Source organism: Myotis myotis, unplaced genomic scaffold (genome assembly GCF_014108235.1).
Source record: "Myotis myotis isolate mMyoMyo1 unplaced genomic scaffold, mMyoMyo1.p scaffold_m19_p_14, whole genome shotgun sequence".
In the NCBI taxonomy this organism is placed as follows: Eukaryota; Metazoa; Chordata; class Mammalia; order Chiroptera; family Vespertilionidae; genus Myotis; species Myotis myotis.
The window spans coordinates 32,578,396-32,606,389 of record NW_023416318.1 but is presented as its reverse complement, the minus strand read 5'-3'; the positions used below and the strand labels follow the sequence as shown (position 1 = coordinate 32,606,389).

General features: G+C 42.4%; 1 long non-coding RNA gene across 4 annotated transcripts in view; it reads left to right on the top strand.

The window, feature by feature from the left end:
• Positions 1-27,994, top strand: part of LOC118669047 — an 80,191-nt gene that overhangs the window by 4,206 nt on the left and 47,991 nt on the right. For 2 of the 4 annotated variants that reach the window (XR_004971849.1, XR_004971846.1), the window contains exons 1-4: positions 14,938-15,058; positions 15,583-15,709; positions 16,100-16,190; positions 18,865-18,973. This is a non-coding gene — a long non-coding RNA (uncharacterized LOC118669047). Of the gene's footprint in view, positions 1-14,937; positions 15,059-15,582; positions 15,710-16,099; positions 16,191-18,864; positions 18,974-27,994 lie in introns of those variants that run through there. The other 2 variants (XR_004971847.1, XR_004971848.1) reach the window with 2 other exon arrangements.

The window sequence follows — 27,994 nt, the reverse complement described above, 5'->3', positions numbered from 1 at the left end:
GGCTTCCCAGTTGCATGAGCCAATTGGTAACCTTTGTACTTAAACTAGTTTGGGAGAGGTTTTTGCTGTTGCACTAGAAGAAAGGATTTAATACATGTTGAGTTTGGATAGGATCATCATTCTCCCAAATTTTAGATTTAGTTCTTTGGCAGCATGCTTCCTCTAAACATGAATAAGTGTTGATTCTTTATTATTAACTAGAGGCCCAGTGCACAAAAATTTGTGCACTCGGGGGGAGGGGGGTCCCTCAGCCCGGCCTGTGCCCTCTCGCAGTCTGGGACCCCTCGGGAGATAACGACCTGCTGGCTTAGGCCTGCGCTTAGGCCTGCTCCCGGGTGGCAGAGGGCAGGCCCAGTCCCTAGGTGCAGCCCCTGGTCGGGCTCAGAGCAGGGCCGATTGGGGAGTTGGGGCGGCGCCCCCTGTCATGCACAGAGCAGGGCGATCGATCGGGAGGTTGCGGCGCCACCCCGTGTCACGCACAGAGCAGGGCCAATCAGGGGGGTTGGGGCGTTGCCCCCTGTCACGCACAGAGCAGGGCCCATCAGGGGGTTGGGGTGCCACCCTCTGTCACCCACAGAGCAGAGCCGATCAGGAGGTTGGGGCGCCGCCACTCTCACACTCAGGGCAGAGCCGATGGGAAGGTTATGGCTCTACCCCGTCACACACAGAGCAGGACCCGTGGTGGTGGTGGTGGGGGGTGGGGGGCGCCGCACCCTGTCACACACAGAGCCGCAGGGCGATCAGGGGGTGGGGGAGCTCCCCCCTATCAGGCACAGAGCAGGGCTGATCAGGGGGTTGGGGCGCCTTCCCCTGTCATGAACAGAGCAGGGTGGATAGGGAGGTTGTGGCCCCGCCCCCTGTCACACACAGAGCCGCAGGGCAATCAGGGGGTTTGGGCGCTGCCCCCTGTCACGCTGATCCCATTGCCGGGAGGCCTCGCGGCTCCGCTGATCCTAGTGCTGGGAGGCATATTACCCTTTTACTATATAGGTTAGAGGCCTGGTGCACGGGTGGGTGCCGGCTGGTTTGCCCTGAAGGGTGTCCTGGATCAGGGTGGGGGTCCCCACTGGGGTGCCTGGCCAGCCTGGTTGAGGGGATGATGGCTGTTTGCAGCTGGTCACACATCCTTCAGGGTGGGGGTCCCCACTGGGGTGCCTAGCCAGCCTGGGTGAGGGGATGATGGCTGTTTGCAGCTGGTCACACACCCTTCAGTGTGGGGGTCCCCACTAGGGTGCCTGGCCAGTCTGGGTGAGGGGCTGAGGGCTGTTTTCAGGCTGGGGGTGACTGAAGCTCCCAACCGCTCCTTTTTTTCTTCTTTTTTTTTTTATTCTGGGCCAGCTTTAGCTTTGAGGCTTGGCTCCAGCTCTTAGGCCTCCGCTGCTGAAAGTAGGTTCTGGCCTTTGCTTACAATGTTGAGATCCTGCTGGCTGAAGCCCGGCGGACTAAAGCAGGTTTCTGGGGTTTTGTTTAGCTTCTATATTTGTTACATAGTTGCTTAGAGTTGCAACTCAGAGGCCTGCAGCGGCAGGCGGGGAACGTTGGACTCCTCCGTCACTGAAGCAAGCAAGCCTCATGTTAGTTTCAAGCTGCCTGGCTGCCGGCCGCCATCTTGGCTGGCAGTTAATTTGCATATTTCCCTGATTAGCCAATGGGAAGGGTAGTGGTCGTACGCCAATTACCATGTTTCTCTTTTATTAGGATGGAATGTTTCAATTCATTCTCTGTGTTCTCATCATTTTTTATTATTTTGTTGATTGTAATTTCATTACATTTAAAAAAAATAATGCACTGAAAATGCCGAAAGATTAAAATACAGCCAAGCTGTACTCCAAAGTTTAAACAAAAGGGAACAAACTAAGGATAACTAATTTTTTTAATTTTAAAAATCAGATATACTCCAAATTGAAACTAACACAACAACAAAAAATTCCACAGGAAAACAGTGCAAAAATACAGCTTGAGGAGAAATACCCTAGTGCAGCGGTTCTCAACCTGTGGGTCGTGACCCCTTTGGCGGTCGAACGACCCTTTCACAGGGGTCGCCTAAGACCATCCTGCATATCAGATATTTACATTACGATTCATAACAGTAGCAACATTACAGTTATGAAGTAGCAACGAAAATAATTTTATGGTTGGGGGTCACAACATGAGGACCAGAAGGGCCATAAGGTAGAGAACCACTGCGGCCTAAAGCAAAGGTGAAATGTCTGTTGACCAAATGGCTTGGAAATGAGACTTTCAAAGAAGAAAGTCTTATTTGATTCTGTACTACACACTACCGCTATCTCCCCAAATATAATTCGCTGCTCTGGAGGGCTTCGTTCCTCCAACTTCTACAGATCCCATGACATATATGTTTTACATAAACTCCCCAGGTGATTCTGATACACATCTAATTATAAATTTATTGAGTGAATTACATAAATTAACTCATTTCACTTTGACAGTGGTTCTACGAGATGGAGTCTATTATTAACTACATTTTACAAATGGAACTGAGGCACAGAAAGGCCACGTTGCTCAGAATCACACACACTGCTAGTAAGTGGTTGAGCCAGGTTTGAAACCTGGACAGGCTGGTTCCAGAGCCAGTGTATTGAACCACTACCTTGTACTGTTTTTTGTTTGGTTTTGTCTTACTTTTTTTCTTTTAATTTTTTAAAGTTTATTGCCTAAAGTTTTACATATGTCTCCTTTTTCCCCTTGATTGACCCCCTCCCCCCAAGCCATTCCCTCCCCGGGCAAGCCCCCACTGCCCCAGTGTCTGTGTCCATTAGTTATGCTAATATGCATGCATACAAGTCCTTTGGTTGCTCTCTAACCACCCCCCTCCCCTGCAATTTGTCTCTGGATCTATTCTTGTTTATCAAATTATGTTGATCATTATATCCCACATATGAGTGAGATCATGTGATATTTATCTTTCTCCGACTGGCTTATTTCGCTTAACATAATGCTCTCCGGTTCCATCCATGCTGTTGCAAATGGTAAAGTTCCTTCTTTTTTTATACCATCGTAGTATTCCATTGCGTAGATGTACCACAGTTTTTTAATCCCCTCATCTGCTGATGGGCACTTAGGTTGTTTCCAAATTTTAGCTATTATAAATTGTGCTATCAACATAGGGGTGCATATATCCTTTCTGATTGGTGTTTCTGGTTTCTTCGGATATAGTCCTAGAAGTGTGATTACTTGGTCAAATGGGAGTTCCATTTTTAGTTTTTTGAGGAAACTCCATACTGTCTTCCATAGTGGCTGCACCAGTCTGCATTCCCACCAGCAGTGCATGAGAGTTCCTTTTTCTCCACATCCTCCCCAGCACTTGTCGTTTGTGGATTTGTTGATGATAGCCATTCTGACAGGTGTGAGATGGTATCTCATTGTTGTTTTGATTTGCATCTCTCAGATGATTAGTAACTTTGAGCATGTTTTCATATGTCTCCCAGCCTTCTGTATGTCCTCTTTCGAAAAGTGTCTATTTAGGTCCTTTACCCATTTTTTGATTGGGTAGTTTATCTTCCTTTTGTTAAGTTGTATGAGTTCCCTGTAAATTTTGGAGATCAAATCCTTATCTGAAATTTCATTGGCAAATATGTTCTCCCATGCAGTACCTTGTACTGTTTTAAATAACAGCCTTGCTACAAAGGCACAATATTATAGGTGTCAATTGCAGGCAGGCCAAGTAGAAGACATACTGGGTTCATTTAGGGGCTATTCTGCCTCGCAGGAGCTCTTCGACCTCAGCCAACACTGATTTCTCTCATTTCTGAACTTCTTATACTCAGCTTAAAACAAGAATTACACAATTTGGTATTTAATTATATCCCCTTTTATTCTGTTAGTCCTGCCTTCTCAACTGTATCAGAAATTGACTGAGAACTCAGTTCTGTGTAGAACCTGGTGCAGTGCACCGTTAAGTTATTTGTTGACCAAATTGAAAAGTGCAAAATTGATCTTGGAATTTTAGATTCATTTAAGGACTGAATTCATGAGGTTGTCATTACATTTTATCAGTTCCTACCCCTTTGCAGTTTCAGATGTTTAACCAGATATTCCTCCCTTCGGTCACATCAGATAGCCTTTTGATGCTCTGCACTACTCAAAGCCCATGTTTATTTTGCTAATCAAATCGTTGTGGGAACATTTCCTTCTTGTAGCTGAGAGCAGCAGTTCTTGAAAGATTTTCCTTTTGAGAAAGCTTCCAGCAAGCTTGTCCTCTTTGACTTTTGTTTATTTCCTAGAAATGTCCATGCTGGGACAAAATTACTTTATCCAGACACCAGTGGTTGAAAAGACATTCTAATTATCTGTCCATGGTAAGATTTGTTTGGAAACCCATTTGTTGAGCTTGTAAATGTTCAGAGGAAAGAGCAGTTTTCCAAGTACTGCTAAAATAAGGTTGGTGTTTGGAAATGCTGTAGGCTTGATTGCATTGAATTATAAGTTGAATCATTACTAACAACCTCTGGGAGGTTTTCAGTGATTGTCTGATTCAGCTTTACTGACTATACTGCCCACAGCAACTCTGGCAATGATTCCCCTGAAGGCACAAAAGGGCTGCCCAGCTGCTGAAATTCATGACGACTGCATTTGCCTGCAGAGTCTGGAAAGATCTAAGGTCTTTGGAGACTAGAAATGTGTTTTTTCCTTGTTTTAACTGGCAGTATGAGCCTCTGGCATTTCAAAGTGCAAGTCATTAGTGTCCACCCGGGTGATGTTAATCTGTCTGTGTTTCAGTCTCAGGACATTTTCCAGTTGCTTCTGCCACAACAATCTCTGCCATGTCAGTGCCTCTAAGGCCCTTGTGAATTCAGGAAGCTCTGCATTGCCAGCAGGACTTCTCAAAACTGGTTGCCAACCAATCCTCAATTCTATCTTTCAGCTATCTTTAAAGAAAGTCTCCAAGTTTGTTTAAAAGGTGGTGCTTCTGTTTGGCATTTTCAAATCTGGGCTGAGAGCAACGTGTGTGTGTGTGTGTGTGTGTGTGTGTGTGTGTGTGTGTGTGTGTTTGTGTTTAATTCTCAGTAGAAAGCGGCTTTTATTTTTAATTTAGGGCTTGAGTCATGCAGTCTGGGGACTTAAGCTGGTGTGATCACATACAGAAGAAATATGAGACTAGGGGAGGGAGAAAAGGGAGATGTGAGAATTGCCAGAAAACTACAAAAACAAGGCACTTGAATGGTTGGAAGGGACTCAGGAAAGCTAGGGGCTTCAGGTGATGCTTGAAACAGGTGTGAGGGGTCCGAATCATCAGGACATCCTATCTTCCTTCATCTTCTTGGAATGACTAAACTGAACCCCCTGCTGTCTGACCTATGGTTTGGTGGAGGGCCAAAGGGGGAGGGGAGACCAGACTTCCCAGTGTGTTCATATGATATGGAGCCAAACCATACCAAACAGCTAGTTGACAGTTGTTAAGAGCCTTGGCCTTTTATTTAATCATCAGAAAAACCGTGGCTTGTAAGTGCTGGTAAAATGCCAGATTAATTATTCAGAAACAAGTGCCTGGGATTGGACCAAGTGTTGTCTCATTAGCATGCAGTGTCCATGCTGGAGTCTGGTTAGAAAGCCACAAAGACTGCAGGAGGATTTGGTGGGAGGGAACCAGGGGAAAAATAAAATTAACTTTCCCCACGTTGTGCTGTGAAATCTCATACTAATAGAATGCCAGTGATGTGCCCACGTCCAGGCCCTGTTCTGGAATATGCAAGACAGTTATTCTGTCAGCTTCCTGCATCTGGGCCCATAAACTTGGCCTTCTTTCCTCTTGTGTCTAAGGCCAATCTTCCCACTTCTTTCAGATCTCATCTCCCTTTATCTGTTTTTAAGGACTTCACTCCTGAAATTCTCTCTTCTTTCTCCTGCACCCTCAAGTTCCCCTCTCTTCTAAATGATTCCCAACACTATGCATTTCATCTTAAAAAACAAACAAAAAACCCTCTAGGTTCTACTTCTCCCTCCAGAACACCCCCCCCCCTTTTCCTGTACAGTAAAATTCCTGAAAAGAATTGTCTATACTGGTTTTTTTCCTCTGCTTCATCAGTTTTTGTTTACTTTTGAACTTACTCAAATCAGACTTTTGTCCCCACCATTCCATTTACCAATACCTTTATGTTGCCAAATCCAGAGGTGAATATTCCTCCTAAGTCTATTTGACTGGATTTTCTCCTTTTTCCAACCTTTAAACATTGCAGTCCTTGGGTTTCTTCTCTATCTGCTTTGGCAAACTCCTCTACTCTTAAGGTTTTTTTATACACCATTTCTTTTTTTCTTTTTTTTTACAATTTCTTTTTTTTTAAAAATTCTTTATTAGTTAAGGTATTACAAATGTGTCCTTATCCCCCCCCCCCCATATACACCATTTCTATAATGATGACACCCAAATTCCTACCTCACTTCTGCTCTGAGGTCCCATCTCCAGTTCCCACTTGGATATTTAATAGATAGCTCTGATCCAAACTGCTTCTCTCACAGTCTTCCTTCTCAGTAATGACTCTTCTATTCTCTGAATTCCTCAGAGCAAGAACCCAAAGATCATATTTATTTCTCCTTTCTCTCTCACATGATGCATCCAGTCCATCAGCAAGCCCTGTCAACTCCACCATCAAGACATATTGCACTTCACACTTCTAGCCACCTGCATCGTCACCTCCTACCATGGTCAGGACTAGAATGTCCTCCCAACTGCTCATGTACAGTCTGTTTTCCACACAGCAACCAAAGTCATATTTTTAACACATAAATCTAATCATTTTATTCCCCTAGTCAAAACTCTTACACCTTTTCCATCACACTCAGAACAAAAATTCAAAGTCCTTACTGTGTTTGCATGAGATCATATGTGATGAAGCAAACCCCTGCTTATTTCTTTAGCCTCACCTACTTGCTCCCTCTTACTACCTCTTTCCACACATAGTGGCCGTCCTGTGGTTTCTCTAACACCTAAAGTTTGTCTCTCAGATGTCATAGTCCCAGGTTTCACTTATAGTAACAGCATATCATTTATTGAGCTGCTCCTGCAGGCAAGTCAATACATTAGGCATTTTACATATATGTTTCATCCTAACCATGACTCCCTCAATATAGATCTTACTGTCTCCTTTTTACAAATAAAGAAACTGGGGATCAGAGAGGTTAGGTAATCTGCCCAACGTAGCAGAGCTGGATAGTAATAAAGCTTGGATTCACATTTAGGTATGTCTGGTATTAAAGTCTAATCTCTTTCCACTGCATTATGCTACTTCTTTGTGACCAGAATAGGCCAGTGCAGACATAATGCCCTTAATAAAATGTTACTTCTTATGGAGAGAGAGAGAGAGAGAGAGAGAGAGAGAGAGAGAGAGAGAGAGAAGGAAGGAAGCACTGGTGTCCAAGTGCTCCTTATAAAGCTGGCTTAAAGGTTTTGAAAGAGATTGCTAAGAAAATTGATCCTGTTAGTAAACTTCTTGAATCTCCAGAAGAGAAGTGTGCCTGTGTGTGTGTGTTTGGGGGCGGGGGGGGGGGTGCCGGGGGGGGGAATACAGTCATGGGGAGGTTAGGTACAACATCCTTTCACCTGAGTGATGGAGCCTATGGGGCTGGGAAGCAAGCCCTGAGGAATGGTGCAGTGAAGGCTCTCTTTTGTCTCCAAATGCTAATAGTTCTGGATTCAAACTCTTTTCTCTTCTTTGACTGGACCCAGAGATAATAAAACAAAAACCTTACAGCATGTAATTTGGCATTTACTCATATAGTAGGCTCACAAAATTTTGTTCTCCCCGACAAGGCTTGGATAATTCTATCAAAATAAATTTCTGAAGGAAAAAAAAAGCTTTCTTTTAAAGTCTATGGGAAATCTTTTCAAGAACAAAAATAACACTTAAAACTGATGTTCTGTGTACCCTCTTTTTCTTCTCTTTTTTTAAGAAGAAATTCTGCCCTTTCTGGTAATAGAAAATAAAAAATGTCAGGAGGAAAAATGTCAAAATTTGGCATGCTGCAGAGAAAGGAAATTTTTCCAACACTGCTTTGAATTTTAAAGAGTTTTGGGCACAGGTTGTTCAGGAATCAGATTTCCACATCCAAATGTGTTCTTTGTCAGAGTATTTGTACTCATTCATCAGACCTTGACTGAGAACATGACTGTATTAGTTAGGGTTTTCTAGAGAATCAGAACCAATGGGATATATAGACAGACAGACAGATGAGGAGATTTATTATAGGAATTGATTTGTGGGGCTGTGGAGGCCAAGAAGTCCAACAAACTGCTGTCTGCAAGATGGAGAACCAGGAAAACTGATGGTGTAATTTAGTCCAAATCTGAAGAAGTGAGAACTGTAGGATCCAACCTACTAGTAATTCAAGTCCAAAGACCCAAGAATGGGGGTGGGAGGTTAATAGTGTAAGTTCTGGTCTGAATCCAAAGGCTTGGGGCCCGGGAGCTCCATGATGAACAAAGGCAGGAGAAGATGGATGTGCCAGCTTAAGTAGAGAGGAAATTCAGCCTTCCTCCACCTTTTTGTTCTATTCAGATCCTCAGTAGATTGGATGATGCCCATATTAGTGAGCTTGATCTTCTTTACTTAGTTTACCTATTCAAATGTTAACCTCTTCAGGAAACATCCTCACAGATACACCCAGAAATAATGTTTTACCAGCTATCTGAACATCCCTTAGCCCAGTGGTCTGCAAACTTGTTAGTCAACAGAGCCAAATATCAACAGTACAACGATTGAAATTTCTTTTGAGAGCCAATTTTTTTGAACTTAAACTATTTAGGTAGGTACATTGTTATTAACTTAATTAGGGTACTCCTAAGCTGGCCTTTGCTAAAAACGTCCTCAGTCTTAGTGAGGTACGTTCGCTGAGGTCGACCTCTTCCAACTCTCCCATCCACACTCGTTTTGTATACTTGTTTCATCTATCTCCTTTCCTGAAAACCGACTTCTGCGCATGGTCCACGAAGTTTCAATCACATTGTACGTGCGCAGCCGCATGTGGTATTTTGTGGGAGAGCCACACTCAAGGGGCCAAAGAGCCGCATGTGGCTCGTGAGCCGCAGTTTGCCGACCACTGCCTTAGCCTATTCAATTTGACACATAAAATTAACCATCAGGATAACTCATTTCAAGAGTCAATGTCTCCAAATGGTCTCTCTTATGTTTGCTCTCAGATTTTGTGGACACTTCTCTGCCCAGAATGTGCTTGATCAGATATGGCCTGTTTTTTGCAGATGGATCACATAGCAAGGTTGAGTAGACAGGCTGAATTTTGTATGCATTTCAGTAAAACCACATTTACCATGTGTTCAACATTGTGCTATATGAAATGGAGGCTACAGCAGGGAAGAGAAGAGAACAAAAACTTATTGAGAGCCTATCATGTGCCAAGTAATGTATACTGCATATATAATTTCATACTATATAGGTTAACACGTTAAGCACCATGTCAGTCACTGGTGACTGACACTATACTTTCCGTCCGGACCGGTCCGTCACTGATGCTGCCAGCATATCGGTGAAATCGGATATAGTGGGCTAAACAGAAAGGAAGACAAAACAGGCTTGGCGCTTATTGTGTTAATATAATTTTTTCTTAGGGAAGAAATGAGGCTCCAAAAAAGTTAAGTACCTTACTTGTTATGCCCAGATTTCAAGATCCCCAATAGACCACACCAGGGAGCCAGCCGTGTCTGATGCAAAAGCAAAGAGTCTTTATTCGAACTAGTTCGGCTCCCCGACCACACTCACCGACGCAACGGCAAGCCAAGTGGCAAAGAGAGCAAACTCTGTGTGGAGAGAGGTTTTATAGGGGGGTTGGAGCAAGGGGAGGAGAAAGGACTGTGGGCCCTGCTGATCGGCCAGGTGCAAGTTGGTGTCTTGTCACACAGGATGTGGTCATATCTATGGCGACTTCCCTTGATTGTCATTGGTTAGTTCAAAGAAGTCCTGGGTGTGGCCAGCAGAGGCTCGGGCTTCCGGGAAGAAGCCTTGCCGAGCACATGGCCAACGTAAGATGTAGGGCATAGCCCTTACCCTGGGGCAAGATGGAGGGCGTAGTCCTCGCCCCTTCATTACTTAAGCTACAAAATGGAGGAGCTAGAATTGAAATCGAGAACTGTCTAATACTAAAACACATGCTCTTTACATTGTACAATATTGGCACAGAATTAAAATTGAGATTCCCTTTCAGATGTGCTGTGGTCTAAGGTGTAATGCCAAATAATAAATCCTGAAAAAATTTAGAGGAGAGGGAAAACTAAATTGGATTATCAAGGAAAGTTTCGTGGAGGAGGCAGAGTAGGAGCTGGGCCTTGGAATCTGGGTGGGATTTTTTATGAGCCGAAAGGAAAACCTAGCAGGTGAGGGGGATTGCAGTCTGGAAACCAGAATGAGCTAAGAAATAAAGGGCAATGACAGTGGCATGTGAGGGTTGAAAAGGCAATTGCTCTCACTGCTGCTAAGAATGTGTGCTGAAAGTAGAATGAAGTATGGTAGCAATCATCTCAGGTAGAAACTGTAGTTTAACTCTAACCCTGCTGTTTGGTTTCTGTACTTATTTGCTTGCTAAAATGATAGGAAAGTTATTTTGATTTTCTGAATTATATACATTATCCCATTCGATTGAATACCCTATTGATTGTAATGTGAATATCCCATTGGTTGTGATCATACTGGTTATCGATAGAAGCACATTCTTCTGTACCTGGGAAGGACAGCACAATTATCCTAAGGACAGAGGGCTCCAGATAACATGTCCCTGTTGACTCAGTGGTCCCAAGATCCAAGGGCTCTAGATAATGTGTTTCTGTCAATTCAGTGATCTGGAGACCCAAAACTATAATTTAGATAACATGCTTAAGTAAAACTGCTTCTGCTTCCGTAAACTGCTTTTTTGCAAACCAGGTTCCTCATTCCAAACCTTGGGATGTAATCAATACCTTTGTGATCTTTGCCTATATAAATCTGGTGTTGGGGCTGGGGCGGGCACTATGAGATCTGGGAGAGCGAAATGCCCCCTCATAGTCCCGGATTTGCAATAAATGTGACTCTTTAATTCGACTTCTTGAGGCGTCCTTGTGTGATTCGCGGGGTACATTACAACAAGAAGATAGAGCTATGCAGGTATTATGATAAAATTGTAGAATGTTTTCAAAGCCAGATAGAGTTATAAGTAGAGAGATATGGGGAAGAGTGGATGGCTGATGTGGCTTCCAGAGGAGGAAATTTTGTAATTAACTGAAACATGATAGAACTCTTCAGTATATGTGAATTCTCTACACACAAGGGATATTTAAATCATAATTTTGTTTTGCAATATAGTAAAAATTAAAGTTGCTCTTCAGATGGAAAAATAATACAGTTCAGTTCTGTATTGCATCAGAGCATAAGTGGTGGGACGCCTGAAGAAGAGCCTGATATCCTAGAGCTCGTATTCATAGGATGGGCTGGGCCTCAAGGGAGCATTGTTAGAACTGACCTCGGAAACCGTACTCCTTGTTTTTGTGAAACAGACAAAGATAGGCAACCATGTTCCAAACCTAAAGGCGTATCAGGAGGGCAGACTTCAAAAGCTACTAAAAATTAGTGGCTCTGAGAATCTTTCTGAGGCCTGCGACTATGACCTCATCATCATTGGAGGGGGTTCAGGAGAACTGGCAGCCACTAAGGAGTCAGACAAATATAACAAGAAGGTGTTAATGATACGAGAGATAAAAAATGTTAGTAAATTTAGTACTCAATTTTTGTCCCAAAGCAAGTCATGTCTTGAGAATGCAAATAAGTTTCCTTCTTGCTTGGAAGGCATGATTTGGCTCAGTTGGTGGGCTTTTAGCAGAAGTGTTTATGCGTTGTTAGCATTCCAGCTTGTGTTATTACAAAGAGGTACTAACTTCACAGTTACAGATTTCTATGTAAATGTACTGACCATATATTCAGGCCATCTTCTCACTATATAAGTTGGATTTTAAACATTTGCTGTGGACATCAGGCCTCCTAGCAGCAGTTCCTGTAGCTTCTTTTTAATTCTTTCCCCCCGTTTGTATTTCTCAGCTACAACACTGAGTGGTTGATTCAAAGTACATTTCTCAGTCACCTCAGGAAACTCATGTGTCTGTCTGGCATTCAGTCACTGAGTACCTAACCCTGTCCCACATATCTCTGCCTTATGCCTTTGTCCATTCTGGTTATATGATGTAAATAAGAAAATGTAAAAAGGAGAGGGGAGTTGAGGCAGTTGACTGTGTTGAGTTTTATTTGTGGTTTATTTGTGGTTTGTGGTTTTATTTGTGGTTTTTTTGTAAAAAAAATATATTTTGTCTCCAAGTCTGTCAATCTCCAAATTAGAACAATAATCAGTTGTGGTTCTCTCTGCTTAGTGGAATGGAAGGTTCTGTCCCCACACAAGGAGGAACATATTTTATGGACTTGTCTTGTTTAGATTTTTGTAATTGCCCAATGTATCAAAACTCATACTAAGTTCCATGTATTTTTGTTATGAATCTTCAAGAATAAAACAAAGTGTGAACACTTAAAAGGTATTGATAGCCAAAAAAAATAAATAAATAAAGAAAAGAAAAAGTGTACAACTATGAGCATTTGACATAAGCACTCACAAGGACCTTCATTTCAATTCACCAGTGTCTCAGGATTAAGAGAAACATCCATGCCTACTTAGCTCAGTAATGTCAGCACCATGGACAGCGATGCCATGGCAACATGCTGCATCTCCCAGCAGAGGAGTTAAGACTTGATGTAGTATATCTGCCACATCAAACCAGTGGATTGAATCTTATGGTGAATTTCAAAGACTAATATTTCTACCATTTCTATCAAGATTCCCTTTCTTTGAACTCCCACTAGGAAGAGGAAAGCCCCATATGCACGCTATTTAGAGACTTGGTGTACAGATGTGTGCATATGTTCTGCCGGAGGCTAATTCCACCATGTCATAAATGTAAGAAGTTTCATCAAAAGGTTGACGGAACCTTGAGGCTTCTATATTCAGCAGGGCTGAATACATGTTATTACCTACTGGAATAGCTTGAGGGCATTTCCCCACACGGAAAGATTTGCATTTATTATTGCCTGTTGCCATACAGCTGAGGGCATTTTAATCTACATGTTATTGCCTCCTGCTGGCCAAACACCTGAACAGCCAGCCAAAGGCAGTTCCCCGAAAACTAACAATGCCTACTGTATACCAAACCTTAACCTTTGATATGTATATCTACCCTGCCTTAGGACAATTTGTGTTAATAAAGAGCAAGGGGAGAGGAAGAAGAAGAAAAAGGTAAAGATACAAATTATGAACAACAAATATGCATCTATCAACAAGTGAATCTAAGAATCAAGTGAATAAATAATCTGATGAACAGAATGAACTGTTGATTATAATAGAATCAGGGACATAGAAAGGGAATGGACTGACTATTCTTGGGGGGGGAAGGGGTGTGGGAGATGCGGGAAGAGACTGGACAAAAATCGTGCACCTATGGATGAGGACAGTGGGTGGGGAGTGAGGGCGGAGGGTGGGGTAGGAACTGGAAGGAGGGGAGTTATGGGGGGAAAAAAGAGGAACAAATGTAATAATCTGAACAATAAAGATTTAATTTAAAAAAAAAAAGAGCGAGGGGTCCGGAGATTCAGAAGAACTTCGTTCCTATAGCTAAGCTTCCTCTGGCTCCCCCATAGATTACAAATTTATGTTATATTTCTAGTCTATTTATTAATTTACACCGCAGCGCCTTCTCCAGATTCCTGAACCCTTCTATTTTTTTAAAATATATTTTATTGATTTTTTACAGAGAGGAAGAGAGAGAGATAGAGTCAGAAACATCGATGAGAGAGAAACATCGACCAGCCGCCTCCTGCACATCCCCCACCGGGGATGTGCCCGAAACCCAGGTACATGCCCTTGACTGGAATCGAACCTGGGACCTTTCAGTCCGCAGGCCAACGCTCTATCCACTGAGCCAAACCGGTTTCAGCTCCTGAACCCTTCTAGATGCTGGGAAACACCTACCGACATTAATGTTCACATGCACACATACATGTACACAGAAAACAATGCTTTCAAAAAATAAAACGAATTCTTTCTACAAATATTGAGGAATCTGGAAGAAGAAAATGGGAGTATCTTAAAGTGGCACTTTTGCCCTTCTGAATTCAACTTTTTCTGAGTCCTAAGACATGGAACTTGGTTGTCCATGATATTGAGCACCTTAAGACCAGCCAATTATCCCTAGTCTGAGGCCCCCTGCTTGCCCCTTCTGAGGCCAAAGATACAAAAAGATAAAAAAAACTGAAGAGGCTGGTTGGCCTAATTTTATGAGTGTATTTTGGATTATTTATTTATTTATTAATTTTCATCTGCATACTTCTTAATCAGGCTTAGCTTGATGTCGGGCCTAAATGGCACCTCAGGGGCCAGAGCTAGGGTAGAACAGTATTGTTTACTTAAGAAAAAAAGAAAAGGATGGAAAGAAATGTGTAAAGTGATTTAGAACCTATAAAAAGCATCTGCAGTACATCTTCTAGCCAAAATCTTCCCTCCTTCAATCTTATTTGTTCCAATAGGAAGTCAAAGAAGAGTTGAACAGTTTCCACACAATAGACTTTTTGCATTGGAAGGGAGTTAATAGAACTTCTTTATCCTGAGCCAATTCCACTTCGCTTTTCTCTGAGGCCCGCTTTAGTCTGTTTCTTTTCTTTGATTCTTTATAGTTTTGTTAAGATTTTCTAGGTTGAAACCTAAGATAGAGATAGGGATCTGATTCATAGCAAGAGCATTGTAAGTTTGGCTTTTTCTCACAATGACCTAGGCAATAGCATCACCAAGAGATTAAAGAGTTTAAAGTGACTTGGAAATTGCAGCGTGACGGGAGATCCCAGGGAAAATTAATTTTTGTGGGCATTACCTATTCTCTTAACAGATTTTTTTTGGTCAAGACCCCAAGGGAGGAAGTGGGCAGAATTGCAATCCCAACAAAGACAGTATTGCCAACCCCACAGGGAACTGTGGCAACAGGCCAGTCTTTACAGCCCCATGATTGGACATCAGCTACCCCTATAAAGAAGTATGTATGACCCTGAAGAGTGTGTTCAGTTTTCTTTACTCAAGGCTAACAGCTGAGGGCCAAATCTATCATCACTCCCAGCAGCTGGGAGAATAACCCCTTTCTTCCTGAAGAGGGTCTGGACCATTCATCACAGCATCCACTAAAACTCCCCAAAATTGTGGAGGCCTAGCCCGAGTCAAGACTTTAGCTCAAAAGTCCTCTTCCGTCCATTTGCAATGGATGACCAGTTCATATTTGCCCATTTCAGTTTATTTCAGAGCATAGTATATTTTCCACCATAGTATATTTTCCAGTAATTGAAATGCAAATAGGAGAAGTATCTGGAAGGATAAGTGATCTGACTGGAAAAAGGGCATAAGGGGCAATTATAACAGAGTGACCTCATTGTCATGGTTTGTTGGCTTAGAGTGGGGATGAAATCAGAACCACATGATGGGTCCACTTGAAGTCATTGAGAATGGCTGGTAAGTGGGTGCCATATTAGTCTGGATCTTCTTCTATCCACTGTATGCCTCTCTTAGAAATATTGAGGAATCATTGAAGAGGAAAGTGAAGAGCATGCCCTTACACTTGGACCAACCTCATTCTGCCAGCTGGTCCTCAGGGTCCTCCTAATTCTAACCCTGGGCCTCCAGTGCAAGTCGAGAGGTGAGAAGAAGAAAGCAAATATCTTTTTTTAAATGATGATAATATTCCCATTCTCTGCTCACCCTGGAGGCTTATTTTGAAAATCACAGTGATTTAACTTGTTAGCAGTTTAATTCACTTTTTTAAAAGATTAACCAGACCAATTATTCATCAGATTTCACCATCTTTGTCAGCTTCAATAAGGATCCTTTGTTACAATGATTAATGTGTTTTAATTGTAGCTTCTCTCAGAGCAATAATTCGATCGCACAGTATTTGACGAATCTATGGAAATCATGGAAATGCTTTGACAGCTGAGCTATTCTTGGGAAATGAAAGTAAAAGAATATATGTAACTAACAAAAAGTGTTTTATAGCATATGATTAATACAGATTTTCCTTCTCTGACAGACCTTGCTCTATTGCAGTTCATGAAACTACTTGCCATGCATGTCAGTTTGTCATCCAGAAACTCTCAGGAGGTAGAGACCACTTAACACAGGTGACTGGACTTTCTGGAGTTTGTGACCTCAAACATGCTAGTCATTGTAATAATTATGGCAAATATACCTAAGTCACAGGGAAAGTTAATCAAGTTAGCCAGTGTCTATAAATAATCATCCAATTAAGACACTGGATTCTGTATTGACCACTCTATTTCCTACCCAATGCTTCATCTTCACTCATTGAGTGGCTATTGTCCAAGTTAAGGAGTTTTACAACATCAAAAAGGTGTCTGTAGAACTGCCAGAGAGATGAATTGTATGTGGCCAATACTAATCTCTAACTTAAAATGTGTTTTGATGTTATTATTATTTTCAGAGAGGAAAGGAGAGGGAGAGAAAGATAGAAACATCAATGATAAGGCAATAGCATTGATCGGTTGCCTCCTGCATGCCCCACACTGGGGATCGAGCCTCCAACCCAGGCAAGTGACCAGACGGGGAATCGAACCGTGGCCTCCTGGTTCATAGATCGATGTTCAACCACGAGCCACGCTGGCCAAGCAATGCTATTATTTTTTCAAGCACAATGGTTCTAAAGCACTTTTAAGTCTGACAGATCTGGAGTTGATTCTTGGCTCTATAAGCCAGGTGAGCTTGGGAAAAATTAGTAGTACTTAGCCTCCCTGAGCCTCAGTCTCCTCATCTCTAAAGTAGGTATAAAAATACCACCTCATAGTAAGGATTAAAATGAGGTATCACATGTAAGACCTACCACAGTGCCTCCCATGGTCGGCAAACCACAACTCGCGAGCCACATGCGGCTCTTTGGCCCCTTGAGTGTGGCTCTTCCACAAAATACCGACTTCTGCGCATGGGCCACGAAGTTTCACTTGCACTGTACGTGCGCGCCCGCATGTGGTATTTTGTGGAAGAGCCACACTCAAGGGGCCAAAGAGCCGCATGTGGCTCGCGAGCCGTGGTTTGCCGAGCTGCGAGCCGCGGTTTGCTGACCACTGGCCTAGACTATAGTAAACATGTAATAAATTATTTCTGAAAAAGCTATAGGCCTTTATAGTTTAAGAAAATCATATGTATGTAAGCATTTCTGTTTCTCACAGTAACTCTGATACAAGTAGGCAAGGTGTGCTGCTGTTATGGTTGTTTTCCACAGAAAACTAAGCACAGAGGGTTGTGGTAATCTTGGTAAAAATGTCATATATGTTCATCAACTAACTACTTAATCAAGCACAAAGGGTGCTTTAAAACCCACAGATGCTTATTCCCATTCCATTGGTTTTTTTGTGTGTGTGTTTTTACTGCAACCTTAGAGGCACCAAGGGCTCTGAATGAGTACAGTAGTTAGTTGAGAATAGAATAACTAATTCATTATTTGTTGACAAACATTAGCCCCACTGTTGGAATAAATACATCATTAATAGCTAAGAGCCAGGCATTACCTGATTTAATTCATAGAGCAAGCCTAGGAGGTAAATATCACTATTACTGTCCTTTCAATAGCCGAGGACACTGTGGCTTAGAGATATTATATAGCTTGTTTGGGAAATTGAAACCCCGGTCTGTCCAACTCCAGTGTCTGTGTTTTAACGGTACATATTCTGTCTCCTACCAATCCCACTTTACAAAATGTTGTTCTAAAAAGGGAGTGTTTTGGGACGTATGAGGCCGATAGGATAACCGATTACCATGCTTTAAATTACTGTCCTAGTGGTTCAGGTCCCATGACTCAAAAATTCCTTAACTTCTGAACCAGAGGTTAGGATACTGTTGTTTTTTCACTTAGGGAACAGCATCAGCTATGAAAAAGGTTTATATGGTCAAATATTTGAAACTAAATTCTCCCTTGGATATTCATAATACATATTTAATATAAAAAATACTATATTTTAAAAAGGTTGATTATGTTAAACCTGATTTGTAAGCTTTTTTGACCACAGAACCCTTTTTTTTTTTTTTTTTTTTTTTTTTTGGTTAAAATCAGTAAAAAACTCTGGGAACCCATTTAGGTTCATTTAAATAATAACTGTGGCCAAATTTCTGAAGCACTTAGTATATCACAAACACTGACCTCAGAACTTCCCATGTATTAACTTATGTTATAATACTCCTATGATAAAAGTGTTTTCATAATAATCTTATGAGGTAAATGTTTTTCCTAAACAACTTTCCCCAAATCACAAACTAGTGAGTAGCAGAACCAGGACCTGAATTCAGATGTCTCTATCCAGAACCCATGCTCTCACAGCTGCCATGGAAGCTGATTCAGCATGTCCTACTCAAAGAAGTATCAGATTATTTTCTAAATTAAATATGCAATAAGCATGCTATAGCAAATTTCCATTTTTATTAAATTCACCCCACCGAGGGGAAATAACTGGCAAAACCACCTCCCGGAGTCAGACACTCAACATAATCAGAGTTGTCTATCTGATATTAATAACTATATTTTCCCCTAGAATGCTGTTTAATTCTTAAAATATTTGATTCACTTATAGACATATACTTATATTTTGTGTCAGACACAGAGGTAATAATCACTTCAATTTTCCTCCAGGACTAATGCACCAACATCAGATAGATAACAGTTCTCACTTAGAAAGTCGGTTGATCACCCATCTGAAATAGGAAAGATGTTATTTATCCCAGTAAGGCAAAGGCACAGAAGTTTTTCCCTCTTCACTGCTTTTCCCTCCCCTTACTTTCCTTTTTCAGTTTTAGGTGGAGCAGTGGCTTGTGGAGTGGCAAAGTTTGGGACTCACTTACTTAACTGAAGATACCCCAGCCTTGAAGAAGGACCAGTAGAAAAGGCAATGCCTCAAAGGTACAGAAAGCCCAAAGAAAGCTTCCAAGTTCTGTTATTGCCTTCTTTTTCTTTTGATCCTTTCTCCCCATAGAGCAGCTGTTTTTTTAAAGCGTCTTTGTCCAAGTTGTTACATTAACAAATTTGCACTGATTTCTTTATCTAAAGACCACCTTGTCGGTGGGTGGTGAACTTTTCCTTCATGCCAGGCCTGCTACACTGTCTAATGTCACAAGTGTCTGCTCACATTAGCTTCCGGAGACTAGAGAAGATTCCGCATGGGGCTTTTCCAGCAAGTTGATTTGACAGATTGAGTCCCCATGCTAGCTCATGGCACTTAGTTATCAGCCTTCCTCGGGGAGGAGAATTTAGAGTGCACCATATTCAGTTTCCAAATCAACTGCTGTCCCCCCAGGAAGCTGTGTGTTGCATTATTAAAAGAAATGCCTTCAACCATAGCACCATATTTAAACATTCATCCCCATAAAAAAAAGAAAGTGGAGTGGAGGGTACAACACAACAGTGCTCTACACCCTTCACTGTGTTAACTCTTTCTCCTCATATTTCAGCTCTCCCTCAATGAACAGTCCTATAATTTATTGGTGAGCATGAACACTTCTATTTTGTGAATTTTACCTTTATTTGAAAAGGGGTGCTTTTGCACTTACTTGGGATGGCTATTAAACATTCCCCTAAATTGTAATATCTTGGGACTGAGACCAGAATCTTCTGAATTTTTTCGTTTCGCTGAGCTCTTATTACACAGTTAAATCCAAAAATCTAGCCATCAGAAATAGCAATGGCTTATCTGTTACCTACCTGTCCCAGGAGTTCAAAGGAAATGCAAGAATTGGTTCTGAGTTGAAAATTAACATCTCAAAGTCACACTTTATAATTTTAGATATTTTTAATTTTAAAATGTATGTCTGGTTTACCTTTAGCTTTCCAAAGGAGAACTTGACAAGAATGCTGGAGAAAAAGAGGGATCCTTTTTAAAGCTTTATGTTGATATAAATATGAAAATGGACTAAACTCTGCTTCCAATTTCCAAACACGTGTACTTCAATGAATATTAAATGGTAGCCCCTCTCACCATCATGACTTATTTACTCCCCAGAGTTTTATCAAAAAGGGCCTGGAATCGCCTATGGAGCGTGAAAGTCTCCTGTAATTGAGTTGAGAGTGGTACATCCACTAAACAGGCCATGGCCCCAGGGACACCCCCGAAACCCACCTGTCAGCTGGTGTTAGATCACAGCTCAAACAAGGCATGGTGTCTGCTCCTGCTAAACACTCTGTGGCCCAAAACAAAAAGAGAAGTTGTTCCCCAGGGGATGAGGGAGGGCTGGGGGCAAAGCATGGGGGTTGGGATGGCAGGCGGAAATCTCTCATCTAACAGCTGCCTGATGTCAGCTGGTATCATGATCTGAAACTCAGCTTGGGTGGGGAACTGGCGAGGGCCTCACTTGGTAAGGTGTCATTTCTTTATTCCACATCCATTCAGTAGTAGCGTAATGGAGTGGACAGGAAGCTTTTTCATCACGGTTGAGCCACGGAAATCAAAGCCCAGAGTTTCAGTGAAGGTAAAGATACAACAGGCAGGAAGGTCCACATCTGAAAATGGAGGGGAGTGTCCAACTAAGACATGCTGGATCAGCCAGAGATGAGAGTAGGAACATTTTATGCTAAAGAACCATCATTCATCTAATAAACATTTATTAATTGTTTACTAGTGCTGATTACTCTATCAGTTGCTGACTTTATATAGATAACACACAGTCCTTGCTCTGAAGGAACTTAAAATGATGTAGTTGGGGAAACACACAGATAAGTCAACTATTACAATACAGTGTGTCAAGGAGCAAAAATATGTGCTTGAAACAATAAGTTAAGACTTATTGGAGGAAGTGACCTTTAAACTGTTTTTTTAATAGAATGAGTAGAATTTAGCCAGGCAAAGGAGAAGAGTAGGATGTGTGTGGGATGGTGGTATTAATAAGAATAGAGAGACACCATCAAAAGGGATGGTGTGGTACTCTTTTGGGCTCCCAGAGCTTGACGTGGCTGATGCATGTGTGATGCGTTAGAGCAGGGGAGGGGAACATCCAGCCACAGGCCCCATAAGGCCAGCAAAATCATTTGGTCTGGCCCTGCCAAAGCATTAGGGTAAGTTAATTATAGAGTGAGTTAATTAAACGTTTGACCGAATATAGCAGGCCAATTTTTAAGTTAAGATAATGTTGTATAGCCTGAGAATGATGTTATAAATACCCAAATGGTCCTTGGGTTAGAGCCTGAGAGGAATGGGACTATATATAGAGAGAGAGAGAAATCAAATGACCGAGGGCTTTATCAACTAAAATCAGTCTCAAATTTATCCTGAAAGCCATGGGGAACCAGGGAAGGATTTTAAGCAGAGGAGTGCTGTGGTCAGGTTGCCTTTTAGAAAGACCAGTTTACCTGTTGTGCATGAATTAGAAGGGATGAGGCTGGAAACAGGAAGGCCAAGTGGAAGGCAATTAAAGGAGCTTTTAAGAAAGAGAGGGCAATGGCTCGAAGTAGGAAAGTCACATGGAGATGGAGAAGGGAGGACAGAATGAGAAATATAGAAAAGAATCAGCAAGACCTGGAAGGCAATCAAAAATGGAAAATGAGCCCGGCTGTGATGGCTCAGTGGATTGAGCGTCGCCCCATGGACCAAGAGGTCCTGGGTTCGATTCCCAGTCAGGGCACATGCCTGGGTTGCGGGCTCCATCTCCAGTAGGGGGTGTGCAGGAGGCTACCAATCAATGAGTCTCTCTCATCATTGATGTTTCTATCTCCCTCCCCCTCTCCCTTCCTCTCTGAAAAAAAAAAAAAAAATAGAAAAAGAGGAAGGAATTCAGGATGGCTTCAAGTCTTCTGGCTTGGTTGTAGGGTTGCTAAATTCAGCAAATAAAAATACATTTAATATTTGTTCTGAGCATTGTCTGTGTTCTGTATTTGTCTGATTGCTTTCTTGTGGAGTAAGGGAACGTGTTCCTCTACCCTCTGTCTTTCCTGTAAACTAGTAGTTATCTTTAGGGCCTTGCTTAGAGTCAATCAGTATGTTTAGGCACCAATATTTCATAGTAGCGCTGTTACCATCAGGCATATACTGCCTGATTGTTTCACTTTTTTTTTTTTAATATATTTTATTGATTTTTTACAGAGAGGAAGGGAGAGGGATAGAGAGCTAGAAACATCAATGAGAGAAACATCCATCAGCTGCCCCCTGCACACCCCTCCACTGGGTATGTGCCCGCAACCAAGGTACATGCCCTTGACTGGAATCGAACCTAGGACCCTTCAGTCCGCAGGCCGACGCTCTATCCACTGAGCCAAACTGGTTAGGGCTGATTGTTTCACTTTTAATGATGCCAAGATTGATCAGTAAGTTTCAGTAGTGTCAACCCACAAAGTTCCCTGTTAACCTTTCATCTGATTATTTTAGTATCCATTGATGATTATTACCTACATCCATTATTTAATTTGGAGTATTAGTGATTTTTGAAAATTTCTATTTTTTTAATCCTCACCTGAAGATATGTTTATTGATTTGAGAGAGAAAAGAAGAAGAGAGAGAGAGAAACATCAGTGTGAGAGAGAAACATCAACCGGTTGCCTCCCATATGTACCCCAACTGAGGATCAATTGAGCAAACTAGGTATGTGCCCTGATCAAATCCATGACCTTTTGGTAATGGGACGATGCTCCAACTAAGTGAGCCATCTGGCCAGGGCTAAAAAAATTCTTTTATTCCTTCTCTATTTATTAGCTGGAACTCCTCCAGCTCCAGAATACTGTTGATCAAGGGAATAATGGAGTTGCCAAGCACTCGGGGCCAAGTGAGGGTTGGCCTGGCCTTGTTCCATATTTAAAAAGATTAGTTCAGACTTGTTCCAACTGAAGTGACCCTTTGTGCTCAGATAATATTGAAGTCAGCAAGTATCCTATGAGACGGGGGAGGAGAGAGGGCGAAGGGGTGTCTCCCTTTTGCTCCAAAATAAAGGAGTTCTTTTTTAGTTTTAGGAGAGGCCTTTTTCAGGGCACAACGAGCTCAGGGCTGCTGAGCACCTGAGGCCTGACCTCCAGGGACTGGCTTTGCTGGTGTGGGAAGGGCTCTCTTGAGCCTCTCCTACCTCAGTCAGGCTTGGTCTGAGGCTTTGGCTCTCCTGTTCCTCTCCAGGGAAGCAATGGCCATTCAACCCCGAACCCAAAGGACCAAATATCTGAGCCTCTGATGCTCTGACCTCCTGGCCCCTCCCTCTGAGTCCTCAGAGGGGAGGCCCTTTGCCACCCTGGTGGGAGCACTAGACTCCACACCTTCTTTGAGAAACAAGAATAGAGCTGATCTCCTGCCTGGTGCTCCTCCTAGATCTGAAGTCTCTGCAGAAAGCCTCATGACAAACAGCCTCCTAGACAGGGCCCAGTTTCTGGGTTTAATACGCAGCTCTGAGACCCCAGGATTGAGGGGAGACTGGGCTCCATCAAGCTGTATGGACAGTTCCCTACTCAGCAGCAGAATAAATCGAACAGGCCATTCTCCCTTTCTTACAAAAGACAGGCCTGCATGGAAAAAGCAGCACCAACACTTATTTCTTGGAGGAGATATATTTTAAATTCTTCTAAAAATGTACGTTAGTAGGATTCCATGGTATACATTATTGTCTTTAAAATAATGAGACTTTTAATCCCCTCAAGGCACTAATTGAAAAAAAAATACTTTGTTTTTCAAAATAGTCACCTGCCTTTAAGATGGTTACAAATCATAGAGGGAAATCTGTGTTATTTGTCTTCCCACCAGTGGTTTTCCCTCACCAAGGGTGGCCGAAGAATTTGCCACAGTCTGAGCACAGCTGGCAGGGCAAAGGAAGCTGCTTGCCCCTGCACCTCTCCCGCTTAGACACTGGGTGGCAGACTTACCTTCCAGATGGAGGCATCTGGTGCCTTCAATCTAGGGAAGCGACTGGCACTGGCAGCCTTTCCTTTGCTACTAGCTGCCACACACTCTCAAGCAGATCCCAGGGCATCTGGTGGGCTCCCAGGGAGAGTGTAACTGAGCTTTGGTGGAGGGAGGGGGTAGCAAGGGGAAGAGGTGTCTGGTTTGGACCGCCTGCCTGCCTGTCTGCAGCTGCAGTGGCATCAGGCCAGCGCCTACTGGATCCCAAACTTCATGGTTTATGGCTACAGTGATTCCACTGTATGCCAGCCACGCCTCCTCTCCCTGCCTGCCCCAGGTGTGGGGCTTAGAAATGTCTCCAGCTTCCCTGGGCCATCTCAAGGTGCATGGTCTTTCAGATGTCCCAAACCTGGGGAGGTTATGCTTTATGCAAGCTTCCATCAGATAAAGGGTCTTGCCCTGAGTGTGGGGACGGCTAACTGCCAGCAAGGAAATGCACAAGCCTGTACTACCGTCTGGGGTTTCATTAACATTCAAGGAAGTGGGAAATAAATTCATGGAGACAGACCTCCTCCCATCCCACACAGGGTTTAGATATCAGGATGTGTAAGTCCTCTTTGGGGAGCAAGAACCTTCACTGGTTTACTTCTGGATCCCTGGTGCCTGGCACATGGTGAGGACTTAGAGATTGTTTGCTAAATAAATGATCAAATGAATTCATGCTGATTCACTAATTACTGTTAAAAGCCATTTAGTTTAACCTCTTAATTCTAGAAATGGTCCTCACTGGAGGGGAAAGTATGTTTTCTAGAATGCCTGCCTTCTTCTTTCTTCCTTCTTCCTCACCCCCAGTTGATTCCACCCCAGCATCTCAATTTGGGATATACCTGAACCTGTCTTACATCAGCTGAAATCTCCCACACTGCAATTGGAGACAGTTCTTTTTGTGTGCAACCTGAGTGCAAGTTGATGATTAGAGTGGGGACTAATATCATTATGGGCTGAATTGTGTCCCTCCAGAATCCCTATGTTGAAGGCCTAACTCCCAAGTACCTCAGATTTGGAGACAGGGCCTTTAAAGAGGCAATGAAGGTAAAATGAGGCTATTAGGGTGGGCCCTCACCCAATATGATGGTGTTCTTATAAGAAGAGGATACTTAGACATACAGACCCCAGAGTTCATGCAGAGAGAAGGCCATGTGAACAGACAGCAGGAAGGTGGCCATCTGTTAGCCAAGGAGAGAGGACAGCAACTCTGTTGGCACATTGATCTAGGACTTCCAGTCACCAGAACTGTGAGAAAATACATTTTTGTTGTTTAAGCCATCCAATCTGTGGTATTTTGTTATGGTAGTTGTAACAAACAAATACAAAATGATATGATACGTGATTATATAACACACATGATATGACACATAATGTTTTGCCTCTTGTTGGCCTATCCAGTGTCTAAAGGGCTATAACCTAACTGATGTGATGGTGGTTAAGGTTTCCACCCCTCCTCTGGCTCCTGGCTCTTGTTCAGTAGACTGTTGGGGATGAGAGCAAGACCTCCTAAGAAAGGACAGGTGTTCATGCCTTTAGTCACAGCATGGTCTGCCCTCCAAAGTCCTTTTTAGAAAAACAGGCTCAACTATGACAAAGAATAGGCTGATACAGCCCTCAGGAGAGAGGGCTCCCCAGCACCACAAAAGCCAAGCTCCCCAAAGAGGTCAGCACGGCTTAAGCATCCCAAAGGCCGACACATCAAGATAAATCGGCTTGTCAGGGAGAGAAAGCAGCAAAAGAGGCTGCTTGTTGGAGATTAGATTAGACCAGAGAAAATTTCATAAAGGCAACACAACCTGGGGATTGAGGACGTGGGAGGGGAAGAGGAGGGAAAGTGCTGGCTGAGGAAGTGTCAAAGAGAAGCTGAAACTCTGGAGCAAGAATCAGCTCAATGAACACAGGTTTCAGTAGCAGTTAAGGCAGGGCCATTGTTGGGGAAGAAACTCCAAGTATTTGTACTCTACCATTCTCTAGTTCTACCCATGTAACCTCCCTGAAGCAGGGCTGCTGCATATGGTTGTGTAGGTTGTCCATTGTACAACGGTAGGAGGCACCATTCACAACCATTATGCAGCTCTAACTGGCAGCTCTCTGTGAAGCCAGAGACCACAGGGAACACAGAAGCCAACCCCAAATTGCCATTTCAAAAAGACTTGTTGCCTTAACTGGAGTGAGTAACCTTTTCACAAACACTGGCATGAGAGTGAGAGGATTCTAACCATACTAGTACAGCCAATGAAAGATGAGTGGTATTTCCTCCCAGGTATTTCCCTGCTGGAGATGACCTTCAAGAAAATTACAAAGCCAATGGTTCTTAAGGTCTCACACTAAGTTAGATATTTTTATTTATTTTTCCTTCACATTGCATAGAAGCAGCTTAACCAGTATAATACACTGACAGGCAGTGCTGCGTATTTACATCCCAAAGTGTAAGTTATAGGCTTAATTTTAGCCTAATGTGATTTGAAATGGGAAACCATAGTTGCAAATAGCCCTGAAGGTAATTAAACCCCAATGGGGGTTAGTAATAGTGGAGACATGACAGACCCCCTTGCAGTAGCTTACTCCACACAATAGGCTAGTGACATTATGGACCTGACACACAATATATTTCATGAAAACTGAAAATGTATTTAACATCTCTGCAGTTGCTATGGCAGATATTTTTTTTTCCCCCTATGAAGAAAAACATTACATTTTTAAATTATTAAGTTGCTAGGGAAATTGTGATTTGCCGTTATTACTTACTGGGGAATATATGGCTCTTCTGAAAAACATCTCCCTTCCTGCATGGGTTTACAAGATAAATTTGGAAAGAAGAGTGCTATATTGGTCATGATGTTGAGCAGGAGAAAGGTTGATGTAGTCAGAGCCACAGGACTGGGCTTAAAATACAAAAGAATCATCTTGATTTTCAGAGAAACTTAGAAGGGAATTTCTTTAGTCATTGAGAGCTCAAGAGGGCACTTCATTTTGGTAAACCCTGAAGCAGTCCTTGTATCTGGGTGAGAAGAGAGAGTGTGGGAAAGTGTGTTTTGAGGATACTATTTTTTTCCATAAAGTATCCTTTTGTTTATTCCACTATTCTACCCCATTGATCTGTTTTCCTTTATTGCAAAACTTCTCAAAAGTTGACTATTCTCTCTTGAAACAACGCCAATTTAGACTTTTACCTCCACTGTTTCATGAAACCAGACTTGACAAGGTCACCAAAGGCCTCCAAATAGCTAAATGTATTGGTCAGTTTTTAGTCCTCATCTTACTCGGCCTATTAGATATATTTGACAGTGGTTTATCATGCTTTTCTCCTTGAAATACTTTCAGGATATCACCTCTTCTGGTGTCTTACTACTTGTCCTTCTCAGTCTTGACATCTCTACTTGGATGTCTAGTAGGTACCTTAAATATGTCCAAAACTAAACTCTTAATATCCACCATCCAAATGTGTTCTTTCTGCATATCAGTAAATGCTTAGGCCAGCGATTTCCAACCTTTTTCATCAGAGGGCACATATAAACTAATTACCAAAATTCTAGGCACACCAAAAAATGTATTATATTTTTTTGCTGCTCTGACAAAAAAAAAAACACAAAGTAGGTATAATTTTGATTCATTCATACCAGACAGCCGTTGTGTTAGCTGTTGTCATTTTTTCTTCATTTGACAATCTAAGGGAAAAGAGAACAGTGCCTCTGACTAAATAGTCAGGTATTTCATGTTTTTAAAAGTCTTTGCAGCACGCCAGTTGAAAATCGCTGGCTTGAGCCAAAAATCTTGTGGCCATTTTTAACTTTGTTTTTATACCCCACAACCAGTCTTGGACAGTTCCTTTCAGATTTACCTTCAAATGTAACAGCATCTTTGCTCCCTACTTCTGCTATCTCCCTGGCTCAGATGATCTACTTCCCTGCCCTGGACATCCAAACTGTATTCTGCTTCTGTTCTCCCTCCCACCTCACAAACTGTTCTCAACACACCAGCCTGAGTGAACTCATCAGTATTGAAGTCCGATCACAGGATCCAGACTGTGTTCTTCTTCTAATATTCTGCTGCCAAGAAGGGCATGGTCACTT